General features: G+C 38.8%; 1 long non-coding RNA gene and 1 other non-coding gene across 3 annotated transcripts; both read left to right on the top strand.

The window, feature by feature from the left end:
* The first annotated feature begins 6,366 nt into the window (after positions 1 to 6,366).
* Positions 6,367 to 6,439, top strand: trnak-cuu (transfer RNA lysine (anticodon CUU)). The gene has a single exon. It is a non-coding gene; the product is annotated as a tRNA-Lys (tRNA).
* Positions 6,440 to 8,793: 2,354 nt separating this feature from the next.
* Positions 8,794 to 13,477, top strand: LOC130401463 (uncharacterized). Of its 2 annotated transcripts, XR_008903847.1 has the most exons (4): positions 8,794 to 8,993; positions 9,714 to 9,833; positions 11,497 to 11,638; positions 12,584 to 13,477. It is a non-coding gene; the product is annotated as an uncharacterized LOC130401463 (long non-coding RNA). The 2 variants fall into 2 exon arrangements; XR_008903846.1 differs by having other exon boundaries at positions 8,794 to 9,833.
* Positions 13,478 to 13,993: the final 516 nt, after the last annotated feature.

Raw genomic sequence — 13,993 nt, 5'->3', positions numbered from 1 at the left:
CCGGCAGTTGCTTTGGGCTCATCTGTGGAAAGGGAATGTGTGAAACTGCTAATATGGAATAGGGCTTTGACTTTGGCCCAAAAATCATATTCGAAGTTCGTTTGTTTATTAATATTAATATTCGAATATATTCGAATATTTATTAATACTATTTTGACCATTAAATGCCTTCAGTAAGACCTGGGCTGAATCTGAATACTTAGTACATACTATTTCTGTTCAGTGTCTACTACTTCACCGTACTACAGCTATGCGTAGAACGCCTCTGAAACTCCACCGGACGTTTGGAGATGACGTATCTCCCCTCAGATGCCGGCAAAATTACCTTGATAAGTTACCTGTTTTCCGTCTTGTCATCGTTGCTATTAAATTAAAAATGTCTCTTTTTACTTAATTACTTACTTTACTTTTTTAATGTCTCTTTTTTTCGCCGCTTTCTACGACGTCTTTCTAAGCCGCTGTTAGTGTCGGGTCAGCCATCTCTTCTTCGTTCGTTACCAGACTCCGGTTGCATTGTGGGATAGCGTAGGGACCTACCGTTGTATACTGTGGCGGTAGTACGCATTCTTTAACGTTTTCCATACTACACAATGCGTACTGAGCATTCGGACGCGCTATATTTGTGGCGTACTACAAAATGCATACTATAAGTATGAGTATTCGGATTCAGCCCTGGATTGGGTTTTGCGAGATTGTTTTGCGAGGTTGGTTTACCGGCGTTGCTATGGTTACCGGTCTTGCGTGTTCAAACGGTTTATTAGGTTTCTAATAAATCGCTGTCTAATCAATACTTCAGTCACTGCCTCTTCCGTGGTCATTACAATATTATGAATAGACTGCGTCAGGTTCTCCGACGTCTCTCCCTCTTGGCCTGCCCATAACAGGTTCGAATATTAAGGGCTGCCTAATATTTGTTCGAATTTTGATTTATTTTTTGATATTCAAATTACGAAGTTCGAAGTCAAAGCCCACATTCTTGGACCATTCGGCAGATGACTGTGGCGGACTGGAGGCAAAGAGGACACGCAATGCCTTCCTTCTACCCTACTAAAAACAAACCAACACTTTGACTAAACATTGTGTTGGGAGACTTGCCGGATACTAGTTGTTCCTTGAGGAAATCTCTCTCCTTGGTCAACTCCTCTATTTTCTCATTCTGCCATTCCATTTTCTTTTTGCACATCTGCAACTCATGTGCTGTATTGTTTAGTGCCAGCTGTGCTGTGGGGGCTGCTGACGCACCTAAAATAAATACATATGTCATTATTGAATGAATGTAGAAAATCTAATTAAAGTAAAATCACTGGACACTGGACAAATCACAGGAATTCAGTAAAATGTCATTCTTCTATTCAAGCACGGGTTTCATAAAGTAGCCTATAAAACATTAACTGTTAGCCTATTAAAGTAACCTCATCTGACAGAAAGAAATTAAACTAACAGACTGCATTCAGAGGTTTTCATTCGGTTATCTTATACTGTCTTTATAATACGTTCACAGGATTAATTTGGTTTGCTGAAATCAGGAGAAACATGCTGAATTAATTTGTTGACGTTCCATGGTAGTTAGGCTACAGTAAACTCTCACTTCTTATTCATTAAATTGCTGATGCAGTTCAGTGCCCCCGCATATGAGTAGCTAGCTACTATATGTGGCTGTACTGTATAAGTAGCTAGCAAGCTAGCAAGCAATCTACCTCATTGTCAATCAATGTAAGTTTAAAAAAAACAACAAAACATATATTTATACTCACCAACACTGCTGCCTTCCGCTTCTGTCTCCTCTACATATTTTTTTCCTCTGGTCTGTATCCGTTTTCTGTTTGCCATTATTACTGCTACTGTCAGCTGGAACAGGTGGCTATATCACTATAGAATAAGCGCGAAACCTTTCTTTGTCCCACGTTGATGACGCGATTCCTACTGAACACAGGCGTTAGATTCTGTGGCAGCACGATCCTGGCGGCATCATTCACCAGTGTAATGACAAGATTCAGCAGTGTGAGAAACCTTCTACATCAGGAAGTCTCTAAACAAAATGCTTGGAAGCTTATTAAGTGGTTTCAGAGGAAGAAACTTTTGAGAAGAAAAATGAAATGCAGTAAATGCTATCATGGCATGGAGCTGAAGAGAAGAGGAAACAGTGTGGACCAATATGCTTGGTAAGAAAGGGATAGCTGAGATGAGATACATTCAGTTTGAATAGCATGATATGCTGCAATTTTTTATTGTAAAGAAACAAAGTAATTTATTTCTTCAACTTCATATGGGACTAGACTGAGCCTACTTGGGGTGCACATGTTGCACACTTGAAGAAAGTAACTCTAAACAGTGTGCTGGGAAAGATTGCCTTCATTTATTTACACATTTACACATATTTCAGCTCACTTCATAAGCAACGACTGCTTCCCTTTTCCTTATCATGTATTTTGTAGTTTATAGTAAAATATGGGGACATGTACAATTGTGCTGATTGTATTTTAATTGTATGATGCACCTCTCTAAATAACAACAACGGTATGTTACTGTTTGTTAGGATCTGTCGACGGGCTGCACATTACAGAAAGCCCACACAAAAATCTGTGCGGCATAAGTCAATGTTCAGTCATTCAAAGGTCTCTCTGAAAAATTGGATGCAATTCATGTACAGGTAGGTAAGCAATACATTTGAGTTTTAAGAAATCACCTCGCCATTCTGTTAATGTAATTGATTATGGAGCCATACTTTTATAACTTTTTATAGTTGTACCTTTTTATTTTAATTGATTACTATTTGTTTTGTAGCTGAACATGCTTAAGCCTACACTCAATGTATTACGATGGCATTATTATTCGTATTATTGTAATGTATGTGCTATTGTTGAGTTAACGTTATATTTGTCATTGCTTGTTATTATTGGCTATGTTGGTACTTTTTAGTGTTATGCGTTATGTGTAAGGTTAACAATAGGTATATAATATAACCACCTTTATACAACCCTATTAGCAAAAATAACTACAAATGTTATTCCAAGGAATTACCAGTGCATGACAATGCAAAAGTGACTTAACATGTCATTGAAAGCTAAAACAGATAATGCGTAGAAAGACTGTTGTGTTGCTAGACATGGTGGCTGCTAGGTAGTAGAGACAGAGAGCCTTTAAAGTTCAGCAGTTAAGTGAGCAAGGACCTTTTGAAATAGCACCATGCACTTGAGCAGAGGAAGTGTAGAAAAGTAAAACACACCGAGAAAAAGAGCCTATATTTTGAGTACTTGAAACATGCCAAGCATTTTCTTTTTAAAAATAAATAAAATAACAAAATGAATAGTATAGAGTGCTCGGTTAATATGTGCTTGATTGTCTGAATATGATGTTAACCACATTTCTATGTTGACGGTTCTCGAAGTATTTTTGGGTGCCGTCACGGCTGTTGATGTTTCAAACAAAACAGAGAGCTAGCATATTCAGCGGACAGGCAGCTAGTGGATCGTTAGGAGATGATTGCTGTATGTGACAAAATAAATGTTCTAGCTAAGAAACTGCGTAGCAAGATTTAAGCCAGTCAAGCTGAATTAATTATTGAAGAAACAATACAGTGTATTGTTTTGCTTTTTGCTGGTCTCTTTGATTGTGTTAAATGTATTAACAGTACAACATTTTTTCTATTTACCTTTGAAGATTTTCACAGGGTCTTAGACTTAGACAAATTGACATGATGGAAGACAGCATTGCAGCCAGTTCAGCCACTCTGACCAAAATGGCCAAAAAAATAAGGGAGGCATGTGTGTTTGCGATGGAGAGGTTGAGGAGGCGGACAGGTCAGCAGATTGGTGGGAGAAGGGAGTTTGTAGCTATTGATGAGCCATTTTCGACACAAACGAAAGGTATGTTTTTAGCTTTAGTTTACAACATTTTGATACTTGTGAAAAACAGTAGTTAATCTAGTTATTTTTTTATAGTAATATGATTGTATAATAGTAAAATATATAACTGATTATATCTTTATTGTTTTTTTCCTGTATAAGTATGGAAGAGGAAGGATGGCTGGTGGGTGGAGACGGCGGAAGTGGGTATTTGGGATGCTTGGCGTGAATGGAGAGGCAAGGAGGCCAGTTTTGCGCCTTGTGGAGAAGAGATCCAGGGGGCACCTCGTGCCTTTAATAGTTCACCATGTCCGACCAGGGACATCAATTATAAGTGATGAATGGCGTTCCTACCGTGTACTCTCAGGGCTTGGGTACCACCATCATACTGTGAATCACAGTAGGTGGTATGTTGATCCGCGTACGGGGGCTCATACTCAGCACGTGGAGAGGGCCTGGCGCTCTTACAAGGAGCAGATATGGAGACTGAGGGGCAATCGGTCAGAAAGTCTGCTCTCTGACCATTTGACCCTCATAGAGTGGAACGAGTGGCTGGCGAAAAAGCACCACCATGGTGCATTTGGTCGGCTAATGCACGACATCTCAAAAAAATATAAGTAGGCCTAGGTAGTGTTAATTAATTGTACATGCATATGTTTGTATTGTTGTTTGTTTGTTTTATGACAACATAAGTATGCATTAATTGTATTTTTTTATTTATTGTAATTTGCCTTTTTTTAATGTTTGTTCAATACCATTGTTCATAGCTTATTTTCAGTTTCTTTTTTTCCCCCTGGGGTGTGTGATCTTAGTCACTGTTTAAAAACACAATTTGTGTTGAAAATAATTATAATGTATTGAGTTTTAAATAAATGTTTGTACGTTTTCAACACTGACATTTCTTTCCCTTTTCTTAAAATAATACTTATTTTACTTGTGTCTCTTTGGTATCTGCTAGCTTTTGCCACTCATTTATAAATACTTTGAAAAGCATAGCAAGTCCTCACTTTAGATGGGCTCACACCATGTAGTCAACTAATCCGTAGTAACTCATGAGTTAATCATGAATTGAAGTGTTGTTAAGTGCTTGTTAAAGATGCAGCAACACTAACTATCCGTAGGCATATTTCTGAAGGCATGTCCAAATAGAATAATACATATTTGTGTCCAGGTTATGTTTGCCACTCATTTATAAATGCATTGTAAAGCATAGCAAGTCCTCACTTTAGATGGGCTCACACCATATAGTCAACTAATCAGTAGTAACTCATGAGTTAATCATGAATTGAAGTTTTTTTAAGTGCTTGTTAAAGATGCAGTAACACTAACTATCCGTAGGCATAGTTCTGAAGGCATGTCCAAATAGAATAATACATATTTGTGTCCAGGTTATGTTTGCAATTCATTTATAAATGCTTTGTAAAGCATAGAAAGTGCTCACTAGATGGGCTCACACCATGTAGTCAACTAATCTGTAGTAACTCATGAATTAATCATGGGTAACCTAATTGGTAAGTATTTGTAACATGTGTATTAACACCCCAGCTATTAGTTGAGGCCTATTTCTAAATCATAACATTTTATTTAAGGCATGAAGGTAAAATTACTTTTTTATAAGGCTTATTTACTATGAACAAACCATTATATAAACTTTTTGAAGAAATGCGTTACTAAATGATACCATTATTTATGAACAATCAATCACTGAATGTGAACAAACATTATTTAATAGTTTTTGGTTAGAAGGCTTAATTTACTATGAACCACACCCATTTATAACTGGTGAAGAGAATGCTTTACATAATGATACGTTATGTATGAACAATAATAACTAATGGTGAACAAACCATTACCCAATAGGTAAAAAATGCTTAATAAATGATGAATTGTGTGTAGTTATTATAAAGTGTTACCGAAAGTACCATAGTAATTAGAATATTCCCATTAAAATAAGTGCATGTGTCTGTCCATGGAGGGCAAGGGTAATTATATTTGCGCAAGAGATCTTGAGTACATCCATGAATGAACCAAAAAAAATGTTTGTCACCGGTGGGACTTGAACCGCCGACCTTCTGTTCCATTCCAAGGCTGAACAATTGCACACAAAACTCCACATTCACAAGTTTTTATTTGTTTTTTATGTAATGGAGGCCTAAATTTCTCTCATTCCCTTCCCTTTCCCCTTTTTCTCCCTTTTTCCTCTCTTTTTCCTTCCTTTTCTTCTCCCCCCCCTCTCCCCCCTTTCCTTCCTTTTCCCCCCACCCTAAAATTGTTCCCCAGCTCTATTGTTCCCCAGCTTTGGCGCAATTGGTTAGCGCGTCCGACTGTTAATCGAAAGGTTGGTGGTTCAAGCCCACCCAGGGAGGAGCCGATTTTAACTGACCACCAGGATGTCCATTAGCCCAAACCTGTAACGGCAACTTTCTATCAACATTTGAAGACATCAATGTAGAGGAGATTTAACGCAGAGGGTTTTTTGTGTTTTTTTTTTTTTAATGTTGTCTGGTATTGAATTTTGTAAGCCTGGCTAGCTCAGTCGGTAGAGCATGAGACCCTTAATCTCTGGGTCGTGGGTTCAAGCCCCACGTTGGGCGCTATTTACTTTTAACCTAGCCCATCTGATGGAACAAAAAAGGAAATATGTAGTTCTTGGTTCTGTTCGATCATAGAGCCACACTAAATGTCAGCCGGTCAGCAGGTTGCGTGTTTGACCCACAACATTTTGCATTGCTATGGAGTCAGCTAGAAAGTTTGAAAATAAACTGCAACTACGGTTTGTGGCGGCAAACCATTAAAGTCTTGATAATTTCAAAGGGCCAATAAGCAATATAACATTACTTTGAAAGCATGGCTATTCCCCTTAGATGGTATTCTAGCATACCGGGGTATAATACAATCTCATTGCCATTGACTGTTTCAATGGTTGAGTGAGATTCATTTGTTGCGAACTTTGCCATAGCTGACATGCAGACATGTTCCCATTTTTACAAGACACATAGATAAATACTTTAATAATCCCAGAGGGAAATTATTTTTGTCACGAACTCCAGATATACATACACAAATAAATAAATAAATATTAAGAATAAAAAAAAAATAACATATATATATCCATATCCATATATATACATATACACACACACATATATATATACATATACATACAACATAAATACTCATACATACACAAAAGATAAAAGATACAACCTAAGAAAAACAAAATATACAAATAACAAATTTAAGGACAATATAAATATATATACAACACCATATATACACATACATATATATATACATATACACACATACATACATATATACATACACATATATATATATATATATATATATACATACATACACATACATACACAAAATACAGCACTGTACAAAAATAATTGTACAGTATTGTGCAAAAGGTGCAAGAATTAGTCCTTGTTTGAGGTCAGAGATTACAGAGAGGGACGGTGTCTGACATTCTAAGGGAGGCGTTGTAAATTTTAATATGAATGAATATGTTCATTGGTCTCTGTGGCGCAATTGGTTAGCGTGTTCGACTGTTAATAGAGGGTGGTTCAAGCCCACCCAGGGACGAGCTAATTTTAACTGACCACCAGGATGTCCATTAGCCCAAACCTGTAACCTTTGTTAAGCGAAAAAATCGACTTTGTTTCCAAGAGTAGAAGCAGTTCATCAAGATAGAACTACTCTGTCATTTCCCTTCTAACCATGTACTCCCGCTGACTTGAGTACAGACTGTCTGAAAGAGCTATCTGGTTAAAGTGCTTTCCAGAAATTGGAAGTATTTAGGAGATAAGATATTATCCATTTCACCTTTTCTTACGATCATAACATGCAAATCGTTTTTTTCTTGAAAGACATATTTTGCTATATTTTTTTTACCAACACAACATTTAAGGGGGCCAAAGGGAGAGGAAAGCTTGTTCTTAAGGGTGGCTCCCCCCATGTCCCCTTTCCAGAACCCAGGAGATTACATACGCTCAGAGATGAGTTTAAGGGTTGAAAGGAGATTATTCAGGGGAGACTGAGAGGGAGGGGGCCCAAGAATTTAAATCATATGTGATTTATCATTGGGGAATGAAATACGGCAACTTTCTATCAACATTTGAAGAAATCAATGTAGAGGAGATTTAACGCAGAGGGTTTTTTGTGTGTGTTTTTTTTTTTTATGTTGTCTGGTATTGACTTTTGTATGCCCGGCTAGCTCAGTCGGTAAAGAATGAAAAAATTGACTTTGTTTCCAAGAGTAGAAGCAGTTCATCAAGATAGAACTACTCTGTCATTTCCCTTCTAACCATGTACTCCCGCTGACTTGAGTACGGACTGTCTGAAAGAAGAGCTATCTGTTTAAAGGTCCCATGACATGAAAATCTCACTTTATGAGGTTTTCTAACGTAAATATGAGTTCCCCTAGCCTGCCTATGGTCCCCCAATGGCTAAAACTTGCGTTTGGTGTAAAACGAGCACTAGCTGTTCTGCTCGCCTTTGAAAAAAACGGAGGCTCAAGTGCGCTGATTTGGAATGTCTGTATTCATGACGTCATCAGGAATCTCAGCTCCTCCCCTTACTCTGCCTGGCCCGCCCAGAGACGTTGGCCCGCCAATGAGACTCGACCGTGCAAGTGCCACGTGTGTGTGTGTGTGTGTGTGTGTGTGTGTTTGTTCCTGTGGTTTAAAGGGACATTTTGTCGGATACCTACTTACTCTATGAGGACACCACCGGATTATGAGGACACCTCTGGTGTCCTCATAATTCAAACAGTGTAGCGGCACTCAGGAGGCTGTCATCAAGCTGCTCTCAAATTCTCAAAAAGTCCCGATAAGCACAAACCCAACTTTTTTGTGTGTGTGTGTGTCGTCGCCAGTGTGTGGTTATTTTCCGTGCCGACACACATTTCCCCGCCATTCCACACACTGAATGAGCGTAATTCATTGGCTAAAAATCCCTCGTCTGTGATTGGCTGCAGTCAGACGTCAGTCATGGTTCTGATCAGTGATTCGCTTGCAGTGATGTCAATCAAGCAGGTTCTGATCAGTGATTGGCTGCAGCGATCAGTCTATACGTTTCGCGGGAAATCTCATAAAACTGCGGCAACGAGGTGAAGCGGATTAAGCAATTCATGAACAGGTAAGAAACACTTTTAAAAACCTTAGTTTAGGTTTTAAATACTCAAAGCCATTTCTGTGACAAATAGAGGACACATTCAGGGCTTCGGTCTGCTGCAGCTAATGGTAACGTTAGTTAATGTCGTCGCCGAGCTAATGTAGTCGCCGAGTTAATGTAGTCGACGAGAGTTAGTTGTTTAGACGGTAACGTTAGCGTTATCCAATATTTTTGACAGTGACAACGTGGTGTTGACACACGCCGACTCGGTGCTCAACGAGACGGCGTGTGAAGGGGCCGCGGCCTCGGTGCTCACCGAGTACCACACGCCGCCTCGGTGAGCACCGAGGCGGCGTGTGACGGCGGCGCGGCGCACATTGCCAGCTGTGTTTATAGCCTGTTTATAACCTGTGCTGTGCGTCTCAACCAGTGATGTGACTAACGGCGTTAAAATAAAACGGCGTTGCTAAGGGCGTTATTTTTTCATTGACGGATAATCTAATTGTTTCCACGCCGTTACCGACGATTTGATGTGGCGAAAAGTAACGCGCTCACCACTGGTCTCAGAGGATCCAACACTGAAGAAGAGACGTGACACCAGTTTTTTCAGTTTACGGGTCATTCAGTGAAACCCATGTTAAATGTTGAGACAGAATATCTAACGTGATTTGGCATGAAATATAGGTTACATGTGATGTGACAGGTAGTTTGAAATGTAATGTTATTGTCTGGGCATTTTTACAGCAAAGATGACAGAGAGAAGGAGAGGGAGGAGAAAAACTCCTGATCAGGATGCTATTGACCACATTACCATTGGAGAAGACAAATCTTTCCTGGAAGGAAGATTTATTAACACACATAAAGGTACGTTTTTCATCCAGTATATTTATGTTTGTTTCTAGTGTAGTCACCTTACAGTAGCTGTAGTTCACTATGGGGTTTAGATGCACGCAAATAAACTCATCATTATCTGATTTCTGGAGTTAACTGAATACTAATTTCTTATCCATAACATAATTCATTTCTTCAGTGAATGTCTATCGATTCATCTGGTTTGTTTTTTCCATCTGTGCTTGAGAAAAATGTATAAACGGATGTACCGTATTTTCCGGACTATAAGTCGCGGTTTTTTTGTAGTTTGGCTTGCCCTGCGACTTATATTTCGAAGCGACTTATATGCCAAAATTGTGCGTACATAATCCTCGGCCGCAGAGGGCACCGTCATTCATTAGGCCTACAACTGAACGCTGCAAGCCTACTGCACCACCGATATAAATTATATTTCCGTCCTCAATGTCCTCCGGTTCAACCAAAGCTACCCCAGCCTTATCTGCAATTTGTGTGCAAACGAGCTGTCACACATCACAGCGCATGACTTGGCGGCGGACGAAAACTGGAGGCCCTCCCTGGACTGTGTGAAGGCATCTGACGCGGCGCATACGCGTCCGGTGGAAATCCCAGGGTGTCACGGAAATTCGGTATAGCTCCAGGAACTACGAGGGACCGACACACCTATATTGCTATTGTACAATTTCAATTCAGTTCTCTCCAGACTAAAGCGTTCTTGTTTTAAATGTTTAAAAATAAATGCGACGTTATACACCGATGCTGAGCGTATATATGTTTTTTCCTCGTCATGGAGCATTTTTTGACTGATGCGACTTATACTCGGGAGCGACGTATAGTCCGGAAAATACGGTAGTTAAAACGCCAGAAGAAAATGAGCAGTAGCCCTCCAGGAGTAGGGTTGGGCACCACTGGTGTATACCAACTTGCCACCTACATGCCATATTTTTTACAAGCATTGTCTTCCTCTAACTCTTTTCATTGTATGACTTTATTATATGAACTGACTGTATGTGTCATAACTTTAATTATATGTATCTTATATTTAAGTTCTGGATTGCATTTGTTTGCATTTTGTTTAATTATTTTTGTATTGCACAGCACTTAAATTTGTTGTCGGTCTTCCTCTCATTATCTACTCACCCTCATGTCGATGAGAAGTGTAGTTTTTTAATCTTCTAGTAAAAAAATGTAATTTACGGCATGTGATTAATCTAAATACCTCACCATTACAGGAGAGCTAAAGCCTAGCAAACATTGCATGTTCCGCCACACACCAGTTCAGACGGTGCATGTTTGCAAGACTTTATCTCTCCTTCAACAGTGAGTATTAAGATTAATAACATGGCATTAATACATTTTTTCAAGTCATTGCATGTGGCAGCTTCAGGAGACTTGGATGAAGGTCCACAAGCAGTTTGGAAGCATTTAAAGGTTATTAGGGGTTGTTTTATTACGTTTTAACAACTGGGTCACTGGTTGGAAAAATACTGCACAAGCTTTTTTCGTTCCCTTCAGTCAGTGTTTTACGGATTAAAAAACTATACCAGACTTCTCATCAGCATGAATGAAATTTCATTTAAAGTGAACTATTCCTTGAATATCTCTTTGAAAATACAGCCATAAATGAAGTTGGTTATCTAACAGGAGCTGATGTTGCTGTTTTCTTTATTTTCTTCAGGGAGAGGTGTGCTTACACAAGACTACATTGAACCAAAAAGTTTTGTGGTGGAGTATCGTGGAGTTTTGTCTCTGAGCGACAGTGCAGATGACAAAAACAGCAAATATGCATTTGAGTTCATGTGGAATGGGAAGCACTATTGGTAAGATTGCTGCTTGTTCATCAACGTCTTACTTGTTCAAAGAGAAGTTGTGTTTTTTTTGTAGGGTACATTAAATAACAACAAAGCTGGACCAAAGGTGCTTTACAGAGAGATTTAAATTGTATGATTATTTAATTTATGGGTTGGTCTGTGATTTCATATTTGAATTTCTGAAACCCTGGATTAAATTTATCTTTATTGTCTTATTAATCTGACCTGTTACATACTATCTTCAGTGGTGGTTCAAAGCTATCAACCTACACCCAGTGTTGAATTAGATATACAGGGATAGGCAATTACAGACAAGTGAACTTAATTATAAACTTTGATCAACAACTTTATGCACTACAAACTGTTTACATGTCCAAAATGCTTAGGTTTTCCTGGATAATATGAATGTTAATAGAGCAGATAGAATGTGCGACTTCCTGATGTCATCCCTCTGCTCTCTGTTCACCAATAACTAACCGACGAATACTACCAGTGGGATATTTCACAAAACTAAGATAAGGGATTAAGCTGGGATTCTCTGGTTATCCTGGATGAATTTAGCTGTGTTTCAGTTTCATGAAAGCGAAGGCACGTAAGGTACTATGGAGATTTGTTCTGTGCAGCTAGCCTGCTCCCGACCAGGCAGGCTTTATTAATCTTGCTGTTTAGACAGCAACCACTCTCATCTGAAACCAGTGTGTTTCTTGTTTATTTTTAAAAAATAAATAAAATCAAAGAACGTGTGCTTTCCTAGATGACAGATGGACAAGCCTTTTTTAACTGGCAGGAAGTCAGACACAGGAAAGGCACAAAGCATCCGGTCAATTTTCAAAAATAAAACACTAGGTTATGTGCAGACTACCGCCTACTTACCCACAGTAGAAGCACAAAAAACAGAGAAATATAACCAAATCAAACCTTTATTTTTGTACTAAAAATGTCTATTTCTCACAGCATAGATGCTTCAAAAGAGGACGGAACACTGGGACGACTAGTGAATGATGATCACATACATCCCAACTGCAAAGTCAAGAGGATAATGGTCAAAGGAAGGCCACACTTGTGTCTATTTTCCATCAAGGAAATCTTTCCAGGCGAGGAGATAACATTTAACTATGGTGATTCCTCTTGGCCATGGCGCTCAGTGGTGAGTTAAGGTCCACGGGGTCTCTTATAAAATTAACAAATCATAGTATGTTATTTTTATTACTGTTAACCAATAAATGGCATTAGTGGACCTGTTATTGTCCTGAATATCAGCCCAGCTGCGATTTGGTTGTAGAGATGAGGCCACAGGCAAAGAGCAAGAGCACGAGTGTGATATTGCTTAATTAACAAATATTTGAACAGGTTCACAGCATTAGGTGAGGTAGAAGGTCAGCTGGGTCATTGTAGATGTTGTTTTATTTCTTTATTTAGTTTATAAAGGACAGTGTGCACTTAAATTAATCATTCATGAGAATGTGTACATCTGCATAACTGTGAAAACGTTGAGATTGTAGAAATTGGTTGTAGACCTACACATTTTATGCTACATGACTCATTACTCCCATCTTCTTTTTCTTAATGACTACTAAGTGAAAACGCTGCCAGACAAGTGACTAGTACATTTCCTCTGTACTATTTCAGGCACCCTGTGAAGAACCATCTGACCCAAACTTGATGAAAAGTGAGCCAGTCTCAGAAAAGGCAAGTTGTGATTTGCACCACCACAGTCACTTGCTGTATCACCTTCAATACGTTATAAATGGTTCTGGTCCTTCAAAGTCTATATGACAGGCTCATTACTCCTGTCTTCCTTCTTTCTGCTGACTATTAACTAACATTTCTGCCATACACATGGTTGGTGTCGTGACACAATGTTTGTGAAATGAAAATGAATTGGTTCATGTTCAAATGTGAACTCTGAAATAAACGTTTATTTTGACAGATGTGCCCTAAGTTACTACTTAACAACCTCATTGATGACCCACGTTTAGGAAAACATGTACTTTTAATTCAGCATTGGATGAAGTCGAAGCGTCTGTGTGCTTCCACCTTTAATGAATGCATGCCATGCGCGCTCCCGCGGCCAGGGATACGCTTCTTATAAATGGGGGCTACATTCACCGGCTTCCTCCATCTTCTTCGCCACCTTTTAATAAATTGCCGTTTCTCGTTTTTATTATTTATTTATTATTCGATTTAGCTTGTCCGTTCACGTGCGATTTTTGTGCGAAGTAGATTGGATAAAGGTGTTTACATGCATTTTACAAATCCTTTTGAGATCTTATTTGTTTAGTTACCCGATTATGACTATTATTATGTATTATTACTATTGTACTATTACTATTACTATTATGATGATGTAAACGTGCTGACTGA

Source organism: Gadus chalcogrammus, chromosome 13 (assembly GCF_026213295.1).
Source record: "Gadus chalcogrammus isolate NIFS_2021 chromosome 13, NIFS_Gcha_1.0, whole genome shotgun sequence".
Taxonomy (NCBI): Eukaryota; Metazoa; Chordata; class Actinopteri; order Gadiformes; family Gadidae; genus Gadus; species Gadus chalcogrammus.
The sequence above is the reverse complement of the archived record's forward strand: the minus strand, read 5'-3'. Positions and strand labels throughout refer to the sequence as shown.